Below are 13,897 nucleotides of genomic sequence, written 5' to 3'. Positions count from 1 at the left end.
CTGTCAGATCTGTGGTTTAAGCACGAGAGAAAGATTTTCTCCTTGTTCATAGAAATCGTAAGCCATGTTTCTTATCGTTCTGCTTAATCTCATGCCCCCAAAAAAGATATTTAAAATAAACAAAACAATATAATGTCTTTTGACGGCTTTCTTTAAAAACTACTTTACACAATACTGGTACTTTTACTTTCAGTTTTTGAATAGCAAATTTTGAAATAAACTACTTGCAACACACATAAGTACAAAAAACTATAAATACTTTAGTACTTCCACTAAAGTATGGTGCTTAACGAGCACTTCAACTTCTACTCAAGTCACTTTTTTTGATTGAGCACTTGTACCTTTACTTAAGTCTGGGTCTCAACTACTTTATGCATCTCTATACTCTCTGAATTATAAGTAAATTTGACAAAAGAGACAGTCACGTATTGTGTCGATTTTTAAACTATAATGTAAATGTAAACCGTTTGGAATTAATATTAACCTTTGCATAAACAAAATACTTTAAAAAAAGTGTATTGTTGTCGTTTCACTTCAGAGAAATCATAGTTTTGAATACAACTTTTAATACAAAGAATTTTAATATAATTTTTTATAATTTTTAAATAAGGGAGGAAAATTATCATCATTATAATCCCAAAGTGCAGCCTTGGGCATGCATATTAATGATGCCAACGTATCAGTCTTTCATTGCTGATCTCCTGATAACATGGCTGCTAATCAGGTTCAAATGGCGTAGAACATGACATATTCAAATCTGAAGTTCAAATCTGAAATCTACAGCAAGAAAATCGCTGGTTCGAGCCTCGACTGGGTCAGTTAACGTTTCTGTGTGGAGTTTGCATGCTCTCCCTGCCTTTGCATGGGTTTTCTCCAAGTGCTCCGGTTTCCCCCACAGTCCAAAGACATGCGGCTTAGGTAAATTTGGTTAGCTAAAAGTGTATGAGTGTGAATAAGTGTGTGCATGTTTCCCAGAGATGGGTTGCGGCTGGAAGGGCATCCGCTGCTTAAAAACGTGCTGGATGAGTTGGTGGTTCATTCCGCTGTGGTGACCCCTGATTAAAAAAGGGACTAAGCCCAAAAGGGAATAAATGAATAAATGAATGAATGAACGAATGAATGAATAAATGAATGAAGTTAAGCCGTGGCCTGTGACCAACACAACATACTGTATTGGGTTCTGATTGGTCTGTTTTTAATTTTTTTACTGGGTTTTACTCTTACAGAACTTACATAATAATGAAGAAACAATGGTGTTGAGGCTCATGGTATTGTAATGTGCAATGCACAAAAATATTATATTTAATTTTTAAATAAATACATATGCACTGAGTCAAAATGACAATTTTGACAGAAAATAAACAAGGATAAAAGGTTGACTTTCTGTTTACATTTAGAGGTATAAGCACTTTGCACGTTGCATGCTTGGCATTTAAGTAAATTGAAATAGGTTAATATAATATAATATAATATAATATAATATAATATAATATAATATAATATACAGTGCCTTCTTCAAAGTTCCTTGCAAAAATTGTCCTAAAGGTTTTCAGTGGGGCTATATGACGTTAACTTTAGCCAGTATTTCATCATCTGAGCAAGTTTAGAAGTGAACCACTTTTCCTACCACTTTAATTGTTTGTCTGTTTGCAGTAGAACCAGTGCAAAGTCCTCAAAGAAGGTTACAGACCCTGACTTCATGTGGGTTTGTCCTTTCCTCCACCTCAATCTATTTCTCCCTTCAGCGAGCATTACAGCTCGTCATGGTGTACCACGAAGCGCTTGTATTTTCATGCTGATTTTGGACCCGTTGAGCCAAACAAATCTTAGCTCGATCCACTGTAAAAGAAAGCCAAAAATCTGATCTCGGATCAGCATGTTTTAACCTGTTTCTGTCATGGCATCTTGTGTGTCCTGAGCATGATTAAATCTGACAGAAAATCAATACAGCTCCTCCTGGGCAGATATGGTGATAAGACATCATAATCCTGATGTTGAGGCTTTGTGCCCAGAAGACCCTCTTCATTATTTTGGCCAGAGATGTCCTTTACTGATAACCGTGTCTTTTGTTTTAGCCCGTTTTCTAGAGCCAGAACCGTAAGACATGAGGAATGACATCATCTATGCTGGTAGCTTTATAGGTTGTTCTTTTGTGCTCTAAAGGTGTTTGTTTGACGACTTTACTAGTCAGAACTTATATTTTTATCAATCATTATATTGCATTTGCTTGGGCCAAGAAATTCAGCACATTCTCCCCTTTTTAAACTATATTTATTTATGAATGAAAGAACAAACAATCTATGTAAGAATGGACAAAATGAATAAAAGAACAAACAACATTTGAATGAACAAACAATGAGTTCATAAACTAATTTATGAATGTACAACTAATTAATAAATGTATTGAGATACAATTACAAATGAATGAATTCACAAACTACTTATGAATAGACAAACAATTAATTTAAGAACAAACAATCAAAAAACAAATATATGAATAAATGCAAAAATTGACCATTTGCAACTAAGCTTTCTTGATATATTGCATTTGCCATTAAAAACTCACCAATTCTGTTTAATCTAAAAGGCTTTAAGTATGACCTAAAGGAACCTCCAGAGTATTGCTGTCCTTTCTTGTCGCATTTTGCATTGGTACATGTATCTGTTTCCCTTGACCTTCAATATAATCTCAGGAGGTTTATGAGAGGTGAAAGCCTCGTTTAGTAAACCAGAATTGAATTACAGACAGGCTGCATGTCAGTGTGTACACATGGAGACGGCACTTAAATGGGAACTGTCTTGCTGATGAAGTGGGAGCAGTTGGGATGTTGAACTCTTGACTCACTGGCCCGTTCCATTTTGAAATGGTTTTCTGTTGAAATATCACAGCATTAACCATCAGTTGATATATGACATTCTTTGTCATATTTTACAACCTTCAAAAAGTTATAAGATGGTGTGATATAATTGGAACGCCTGAGTTGAAAATGACGTAACTATGCGTCCATTTTTCAACTATTACATTTACTGTAGGGCTGGCAGATAATATTAAAATATATGGGTATGTAGTGTTGACATGTTTGCCATTCTATACATTAAATTGAACCCTTACATATTTTAGTTTTAAATACTCCTGCTTACCTCCATGCATTATTTATTTATTTTTTTTAATGTGACCATTATTTAGAATGCAGTGCTTTAAAGTTTCTTTAGTGACACCTCAAGTTTATCACGTGACACGCCACAGCCCTGATGATATATGTATAGTGTTTTGTTTCTTTTTTTATAATTTGCAAATATTGACAAACTTCCTGATTGAAATATCTGGTATTCTGATTCTTAAATATGTGTTAGTACATGTATTTAGTCATTTAAACGGCTTATTAATCAGCATATTGTTTGATCAATGACGGGTAAGTGATAGAAGTGAAAATAGAGGACTTTTAATACAGTATTTAACACGCTTCTTACAATTTGTATATTGTTTTAATATTACCATTATACTTTAGATTACTCGTAAATATATTTAAAAATGTTTAAAATTAGGGTTTCAAGTGTATTTCTAGTTGTAACTAATTATTTTTTAAAAACAGTATGCTAAAAGCAGATTTTAGCTCAATTTCAAAGCGTCTAAAAATAGCACAATTGAGTACACTTAAATGGCATTAAGTTTCTCTTAACATATGCATAATACTATTTTTAATATTTTAAGTGCAAAATTATTATGCGAAAATAGTGTAATTAAAGTGAATTTTAACACACTTTTTTCACATTTTGAAAATTTTTTAAATATATTATTATTATATTTAAACTATTCTTAAATATACATACAAGTGCAAAATTAGTGTGTCGAAGATAGAGCACTTTTAGTACATTAATGAAAAGTGTACTGGTGATCTGCCAAAATGCTAATCGGTTAGCATTAGCTTTGGATGGCAGGGGAGGGACTGTGTTTCAAAGCCACGCCTCCTGAAATCGCAAACGCACCTACCGCAACACAACAGCATACAACCCACTAGTTCATGTCATTCTCCAATTAGAAGTGTAATGTAGTGTTTGGCCGGCGGCGTGTAGGAGTTTAACTTATTACTAAGCCACACTTGCATGCTATTTCAGAGTGAATATTTAAAGTAGCATGGTAAACAATATCGGGAGCCCGTCACAGGCTGTCATTGTTCAGAAATGACCCAAGCTGAATATAAAAGCATCTTCGGCTCAGTAAAGTAGGCTGGCGGAATAGCACTATTTAATGATGTTTTGTTGTTAAAATAAATATAAATCGACATTATTGATGCTGTACAAAGTCCCTTATGAAACTGATAAAGTCACATCAGTCTTTCAAGGGGAGATTTCAGTGGCTAAACAACACGTCTGTGCAAATAACTCATTTGTTACAAATTTTAAAACATTTTAAAACAGAACATTACCTGTCTAAGCGTAATACTTCAGCCATGATGTCGTCCTTTCTTCAGCGTGCAAAAATAATTCCAGTATTGATTCAGGAGTTTAAAAAAGTTTCTATTCAGCATTTGATTTTGCCACAACGCCCCATATTGGTCTCATGGGCACATGTCGTAAGCGTGCGGCGTTCATCTAGCCATGCACGTGCTAATGGCGGAAATGCGTGAACAGGGATGCGCAAAGGCCCAAATCTGCATTTGTTGTAAGACAGTTTGAGCTACTTATCGAAATTATGGGAGACGTCGGCCAGACAATATTAAATTGGATGAACATTTTTTGTTTTGTTTTATGCCTTACCCAGAATATAAAAATGCATATAAACACATTTAGATCATTTACTGTTATCACTACTATAAGACTGTGAAGAGACTTTCAACCAGCACAACAAACAAAAAAATCTGAAGACAATCACCTACTGCACCTTTAAATAAAGTGTATTTTAGTGTACTTTTTTTAACCTGAAAATAAATGCTGCCATGTTAGTCTACACTATAATTTATCTGGAAACAAATGAACGTAAGTGGCTGTTCAACTGTGGAATGGAGGAAATTTTCTAGTAACAAACACTGTTTATCTTACATACAAAAAAATAAATAAATAAAAAATTACACAATTATACTTGCAGATGATTATACTTGCCATCTACATAGACAGCATGAATGTTACAAATAAAAAAAAGCTTGTACGTTTGTATTTGAATATCTGAAACCTAAAACAAAAGTTAATTGTTTAAAGCACTGATATATTATGATTTTATTTATAGCACCTTGTTGCACCTCTTTCCATGCCTCAGTGTGAGCGAGAGGATTTAACCGAAGCAGTTGATAACTTGTGTTCTGAGCTGTCTAGTTACACCAGTTTGATCATACTCTCTAGTGATGAGCCTAGGCCAGGGGTCAGCAACCCGCGGCTCTAGAGCCGCATGCGGCTCTTTAGCGCTGCCCTTGTGGCTCCCTGGAGCTTTTTCAAAAATTTTTGAAAATGCAAAAAGATGGGGGAGGTTAATATATATTTTTAGTTTTAATATGATTTCTATAGGAGGACAAACATTTTTAACGTTTTCAAATGCTGTCAAAGTGTGTATAATTAATATTTAATTTCAACATTTCTGTCAACGAAGATTTGCGTCATAGCCTGCGACACACGTTTCTATCAGCAGGGTGGGATGCCAGGCAGGTGGCTGCTGTAAACAAACCAGGAGATAATAAAGCATGGAAAAGATGGTATGACATATTAGAACACCTATTTGCAAACTTTAAAAACAAAACCAAGATAATACAAAAAAATAAAGATATACCTTTCTCCACTAAGACAGTGAAGGAAAGGGCTATTAAAATGGTAGGTAACATCACCGATCAGCAAACCAAGGACATTAAATCAGTGCCAGCATTCTCAATTGCCTGTGATGTGACTGATATTCAATGCGCTTTTATGCAGGTATGTGAACTCTGATGGGCCGCAAGAAGAAATGATCAAATTAATAACACTAAAAGACAAGAGGCTGTGCTGAAGTGTTTTAATGACAACAAAATAAACACCAACCACCTGATTTCAGTGGCTATTTAATCATGAAGGCTCATTATGTATTTGTAGCCAACTTAGTCATTTTGATAGTAGGCTAATATAGCTAATATAGATACATACAGCATGTGTTTCCTTCATTATAAGGCTTATATAAGGCTTTACATTTTTTGTGGCTCCAGACATATTTGTTTTTTGTTTTTTTTGGTCCAATATGGCTCTTTCAACATTTTGGGTTGCCGACCCCTGGCCTAGGCTAATCATACAGTATCTGGTGTAAAAAATGTTAATGTTGGTTTGCAAAAGTGTTAATGTTTCAAGAAGGCAGTTATAAAAAAAAGTAATAATAATAAATTACCTTAAGTTATTGTTTGGTGTCACTATCTGCTCTGAAACGAAACTCATACTGCAGGGGCTCTATGGTGGCCGTCAAGTTTGCCCTTGGTGTTTGATGTGTCAGTAAAAGCATGCTGTTATCTGTCCTGGTGGGGCAGACTGTGACTGGAATAGTTTCAGCTCTCTGAAGCAGCATTTTGTGTGTACGTTTGCTCTCTGCATGCCTCTGGCTCATATCCTTAGGCTCCTTACAGACTCAGATGAGCTAGAATGGAGTTCGACCTCACGGGTCACTCAATCAACCTTCACCACAGGCCCCAATGCCCTCACCTCTGAAGCCCCCTTCCACTCCATGCCTCTGTCTCTATCTCTCCATTTCCTTTAGTCTCTCTCTCACATGTCCATCTTCCATACGGAAGCCTCTCAAGTATCCCACCAACTGAGAACAAAGAGTTCTCACATCCTGTCATGACTGTTGGCCAAAGGCCCCTACCTCACCTGCAATGACCTCAGCACTGCCCATCTTCTTTGTCCCCATTCTTCATGTTCATCTTCATCAGACTGTATGCATTTCATATTGTGAATGTGCATCCTAAGCATCCATTTTGTTCCTAGAACTTCCTATCAACACTAATACTTAGTAATCTTATAGGAAGTATTTTTTTATGTTTATATATATATATATATATATATATATATATATATATATATATATATATATATATATATATATATATATATATATATAAATCTAGAATAGGGCTATATACTGTACACTGTATATTTCTATATACTGATGAGCTAAAAGTTTACTTGTGTGTGGACAAGTGAAGAGAATATTCATGTTGCTCCACTTCTTGCAATGCCACATATTAAGATTTGAGTCGATTAACTGATAAGCAAACAAACCGTTTTTTATTTTTTTATTTTTATTTTTTTTATAATTAACATGTTGGTTGCAATTAAATTGGCAGAAATAAGCGACTTAAAAATGTGAGAAATGTGAGCGACTTGCCATGGCGCAATGGCCTGTGTGTTGCTCTTGGTGAGCCATGATGGAAATTATGGTCTAAACCACAAAACCAGGATGTTGGGCAACAAGAGAAACAAGAGAGTTTCTATAGCACTTTATGAAACACATAATGTCAAAGCAGATTTACAGAGATAAATAGACAATTTTCTCAGGTACAAACTTACTTTAGACAGTTCCATAAAAATTGTGTTTTTTTCTTCTTTTTTTCTTTTCTTTTTAAACAGTATAATATGCCAGCTCTACTGACCACCACTGAGCAAGTCAATGGCGACAGTGGCAGAAACCCAAATGACATCATTTGGTGGTAAAAAAAGAAGAAAACAGGCTCAGTCAGGAAACTAATTCTCATCTTTTCCAGCAATTGAAGTGGCAGAGCTGTAGTTTAGCCAGCAGTTGACAGTTGTAGCCAGTTTTGGGCATGATGCATTAAAGCTTGCCATAGGCATATGTTTAGAGGACCCAACTTGTCACAGAGTTCTTTGCTAAACATTTGTCCTGTGTGCTCATTAGCAAACAAAGGCTACTGGGGTATAAGTTACTCAGATTTTAAATATTGATTGTAAAAGTAATGTCACAATAAAAAAGGAGGTAAGGGGGAGAAAAGAAGAAAAACGAGTGAACCGCAAAAGGCTCAAGATGTACTGTAGTTTTGCCCTCTTTCAATACTTTAATAAATTCTCTGATGAGGGAGGGGTTTTGGGCAGGTATTTACTTTCTCTAAACTTTACCGTGAACACAGCAAAAATGAGTAATTTACAAAAAAAATAAAAAATAAAAGTCCTACTTACAGATCCAGGTCAATTAAACATGCTTTATGAATAAGCTTCTAAATGCATTTAATAATAACAATATAACTAATTGATCTAATTAGTCCAGTCTAATACATTGTCAGGATTTTTTTTAATCCTTTTAAAAAATTATTATTATTATTATTATTATTATTATTATTATTATTATTATTATTGTAGTTTCATTGTCTTAGGGCTCTATTTTAATTACCTAGGTGCATAGTCTAAAGCGCATGGCACAAAAGTATTAAGAGCATGTCCAAATCTACTTTTGCTATTTTAAGGATGAGAAAATACATTTAGCGCTGTGGCGCATGGTCTAACAGTGTTGTGCTTATTCTCTTAATGAGAATATAATTGATATATGTATGTATACAGTTAAAGTCAGAATTATTAGCCCAACTTTAATTTTAATTTTCTTTTTTTTAAATTTCCCAAATGATGTTTAACAGCGCAAGGACATTTTCACAGTATGTCTGATAATATTTTTTCTTCAGGAAAAAATCTTATTTGTTTTTTTTTCCGACTTTTTGACTATTATAAAGGAAATCATTTATTAGAAATGAGTTAATAAAACTATTATGTTTGGAAATGTTTTGAAATAATCTTATCTTCGTTAAACAGAAATTGGGGAAAAATAAACAGGGATGCTAATAATTCAGGGGGGGGGGGTAATAATTCGGACTTCAACTGTGTATATATATATATATATATATATATATATATATATATATATATATATATATATATATATGTATATATATATATATATGTATATATATATATATATATATATATATGTATATATATATATATATATATATATATATATATATATATATATATATATATGTATATATATATATATATATATATATATATATATATATATATGTATATATATGTATATATATATATATATATATATATATGTATATATATGTATATATATATATATATATATATATATATATATATATATATATATATGTATATATATATATATATGTATATATATGTATATATATATATATATATATATATATATATATATATATATATATGTATATATATGTATATATATGTATATATATGTATATATATATATGTATATATATGTATATATATATATATATATATATATGTATATATATGTATATATATGTATATATATATGTGTATATGTATATGTATATATATGTATGTGCATGTATTTTACTTTAGAACATTGCCTGTCTTAGATACAAGTTTTTTTCTGAGTGTAGCTTTCAACTTTAACCAGTGGATTGGAAAAAAAAAAAACATGAGAGCCTGATTAAAAATTGAATCGATAGCGTAATAAATCATAGATTCGCTAATGTTGTCGGCAACACTGTTTACCTTATTTCTGGTGAAGGGTTTTTGCAAACACACACAAAAAAAGAAAAATGCCTTCAATGAACACACACCATAATGAAGCAAGTGGCTCTTTGTGATGGACTGACTTCTGTGTGTAAAGGTACAAACAATGATTCCTTTTCAAAGCATTTCTCTACAAATGCAGTTGCACAAGTGTAAGTATACGCTGAAGTTCTGAAATGTTAATCATTCATCACTCAGTGAATAGTGGAACATGTCTTCATCCTAAATCGATCTACATTTGCTTAAATATTATAAGTGTTCGGAATAAATGTATTTGTGTCTTATTGAGTACATTTGAAAAAACAAAAAAATAAACCCAAAGGCTTCTAATACCAAACCCAAGTAATGTCCAAAGGACTCATTGGCTTGAGCTGGACATCTGGATATCAAATCTAGGAGGACCCATGAAGAACTTTTAAAGGGTCTGATATACAAATCATTATGGCCAGTTACCACAGGATACCTTCAGGGGCTTGTAAATGCCTTGTTTGGTTCAGCATATTGCAGAACAACAGCATGTTAAACAGATGGTCCTAATGATTTGGATCATCTGTGTGAATAACTTCATCAATATGTATGTGCATATAGTATAGGTGTAAATGTGTAATCAATAACTAATTTGGCATTACAATTTTTGTCTATTTAAACAATTACAATTTTTGTCTATTTGTCAATTTTTACTATTTATTTGACCAAATATCATAAATAATAGTTATTTCATAGAAAAAAAAAACAGTCTTTTAATTGATTGAACATTATGAAGTTATCAATGAAATACTGATCTCATTGTACTTGCTGATTTTCCTTGAATGATCTTAAAATTATTAAATCCTTGAAATGATTGTATATTAAATATTTAAAAATATATACATCGTTGTAGAAGCAAATAGGGTGTTGATCTGGAACAAGTTGTACTAGGGTAAATCACATCAAGTGGTGTTTTACTCATTGAATATGATTACCGTAGGGGGGAAATAGTGAGTTTTTTTACTTTTGTCAGTGTAGTTCTTTCCAGCCAATTATGTTTTCAGTTCGTTGGATAGAAAAAATTAAAAAGCTTTTGTTTTCGAAAAAGGTTTCCTTGAATACACTTGAGGAAGTACTCTATTGCATCCATACTTTCCCAAAACCTAATGAGAAATGACAAGTTCTTCACTGGCACTATTTCACTTCTCTTACTGTTCACTGTACTTGCTGAATTGGGACTAATTCTCCTAGAATAATCTTCAACAATTGTTCCTCCACTGAGAAGGAACATATTTTAATCCAAACTCCTTGCCTCAGTGTAAAAGAATTTGAAAATGCCAGTGTCAGATTACTTCTCTTATCATTCTTTCACCAAATGAGCACTGGTCTGCTGCTGATGCAAAAAAAAAAAGCGTATGATGAGCTGACGAAAAAAGTTTATTACATTTTTACACGTTTGACCTTCTAGAATAATTTTCATACATGTGGTATTCTGCAGGTATCTGTCAATCTCTTTTTCTGCTCCATAACTGGCATAGTTCAAGCTTCGCTGGAGAAACAAGGAGAACTGGGGGAACCCACTTAATATTCACATGGCAGTCATGGTGAATTGAAATGAATGAGTGAGAAAGACAGAGGGTTTGTGAGTGTGTTGGAGAGAGCGAATGTGTGTGTGGGAAGGTGAGAGAATGTGTGAGAGAGGGCGAGCAAGATAAAAACACACAGCAGGCTGTGAAATTGATGATTGGGATTGGTACCATGGTTGTTGCTTAAAGTTTCTTCTCTACATGTTAATAAGACTGTACAACAGGCTGTATAACTCTGTAGGTGAAAAATGGACATTTTTAAAATGCCACTACAGCTGCCCATGAAATCACACTATATTGACTATCGGTGTGTAACTGATTCTGGGGATAATTAGTTTTTGCAAGGAATCTTACTGGGAAAAACCATATTACTGGTGGTCACCCTGATGGAACATTACAGCTGGCTTGTTGCTAGTCTACAGTATGGACCTCAGCTAAATCGAATGGTAGTCTAGTACATTTGATAAACGCACAGCTAAACAAAAGACAAGTCATCAAGAAAAAGGCTTTAGGGCGCACAAACACTATAGTATCTGAACCGTACCCAGACCCGTTTCCCGGATCGTTTGAGAAGTGTAAGTGCTCTGAATTGGACTTAGGTGCAGTTCAGTTGGCTGGTCTTGGCCCGTTTGGAAGAGGTGTGTTAGAGCGCTATTCACTTGGGCTTTGGCGCAGTAAGCTTACAGTGTGAGTGCAAGCGCGCCTGAGCCTGAAACTGAAGACAAGACGTGACTTTTAAGGTTTCATGAATCATTCTTACTGTTCAATGAACGCAAACTGTCATCGATTATTAAAAACACAAACCCCTCACTGCACAGCAGCTGCACCCTCAGCAAACCTCCTAATTCCTGCAGCACGAGGAACTTATGATTCTAGATTGTTTTTTTTTGTTTTGTTTTTTTTTTTAATAAGAGTAGTAGTAATAATAATAACCGTTGTTGTACAACTGCCTTTATTAGTGCTATTAATATAGTCATTAAAAATAACAATAATAATTCAATAGTTGATTAGTACTACTCGCAGTCATACTGTAGTTAGCTAGTGTTATCAAAAGTTAGGTACTAATTGAGTGGGCTTACTTGACCTGATCTAAGATGCTGCAAGACATCACACACACACACACACACATGTACTGTATGTATATATATATATATATATATATATATATATATATATATATATATATATATATATATATATATATATATATATATATATATAGAAACTAATATAAAATAATAATAAAAATACTAAAATTGCCAAATGAAAATTAATGAGTTACAGCTTTGTGATGGAAAACCACCAAACAAATCTTCCACATGTGCGTTTATACTCATTTGTTTTCTTTTATTTTTTTTATTTCAAACTATTAGTTTTAAATGAGCTGAAATAACACAATTCTTGAAAATTCTTTGAAAGTTTTGGGGCAGTTTATTGTTTTGTGTTCAATAATCTCAAAATTGTAAAATATTTCTAATAATAATAATAATAATAATAATTTTGTTTTGGAACAACATAAATTCATTGTGTTGTTGTAACTGCAAGTTTAGTGGATGTGTAGTTCCCACCATGCTTTACATGCAATTGCATGAGGAAGGAAACTCTTAGACAATAACAGTACTCCTGTATTTTAGGTAACCTTTAAGTAATCTTTTAAAAGCAATGTTTTGTATTTAAGTTAGAGTAGTTCTCCCAAAAAAAGTTACATCACTATTGACAGAATTCTCCTTCATGTGGTATATTAATTTCAAACACGAAAGAAGATATTTTGAAGAATGCTGGTTGCTGGCACTCATCAACTTCCATTTTAGGAAAGTCAGATACTATGCAAGTCAATGGGTCACAGCAAAAAGCATTTTTCAAAATGAAATATATATTTTTGTGTGTTCAACAAAAGAAAGAAACTCAAGAATGTTTTGAACAAATGAGTAATGATGACAGAATTTTTAATTTAAGGTGAACTACTGTTTACATCGAAGAGAAAGACTTGTTAAAAAGCAGTTCAGTTACGGTTTTGAAACTGAGGTTACCATCTTACAGAATGCTTTAGGTGTTGGCAGCTTTGTTAACATTACTAATGTTTGTCGCTCACTCACTGAGCCATTACTGCGCTAATGCTACTGTAGCTCAAGTCTTTTTTATTTTTTTATTTATTTTTTTACTTTTTTTACTTGGTCATCCTATATGTTACGTATAAAAACAATAAGAATTATTTGTTGTTAAGTCTAAATTGTGATATTTAGCAAAAAAAAGATTGGTTTATCCAAACGTCATTGACATTAATTGGCTGAAAGAGAGTAACCTGTGTTTTGAGTAAGTTTCATTCACATGGTAATTCAAACGCAAGTGATTTAATCATTAGTCTGAAATGAGTTTTGCTCTTCGGTTCTGTACAATATGCTTGTCGGTGTGAACTCAAATTGCAATGTTTATTTTGCTTATGCACATTGTTATTCTTTAGGTAAACTATGAACCCATGCAAATGAATCCACTGGACATACAAGCTTGTTTGGGTAGTCTTCAATTAAAGTCTAACTTTTTGCTTTCAAGTTTGGAGAGGCTGTCCTTCTCTGTTGATGTCAATATGACGGCTTCAGCCTCAATATTCCTAACTTCACTCATCTTACTGTTACTTTGAGGGAATGTTGCACAAAAAGAAACCTGGCCCCCTATTCGAGATTCTGTTTCAGTATATCAACAAATACAACAACATACTAAAATAAAGGCTCAGCAACCTCTCACAGATTAATTGTTTACAGAAAGAATAAGGATGTGCGCTATCAAAATAAACATTGTGCATTTTG

The 13,897-nt window shown here is 33.1% G+C and overlaps 1 protein-coding gene across 14 annotated transcripts in view; it reads left to right on the top strand.

Moving 5' to 3' along the window:
* mast4 (microtubule associated serine/threonine kinase family member 4) overlaps positions 1 to 13,897 on the top strand; it is a 175,906-nt gene that overhangs the window by 59,500 nt on the left and 102,509 nt on the right. The window lies entirely within an intron of this gene.

This window comes from Danio rerio, chromosome 5 (assembly GCF_049306965.1).
Source record: "Danio rerio strain Tuebingen ecotype United States chromosome 5, GRCz12tu, whole genome shotgun sequence".
Taxonomy (NCBI): domain Eukaryota; kingdom Metazoa; phylum Chordata; class Actinopteri; order Cypriniformes; family Danionidae; genus Danio; species Danio rerio.
This window is presented reverse-complemented; position numbering and strand designations above follow the sequence as displayed.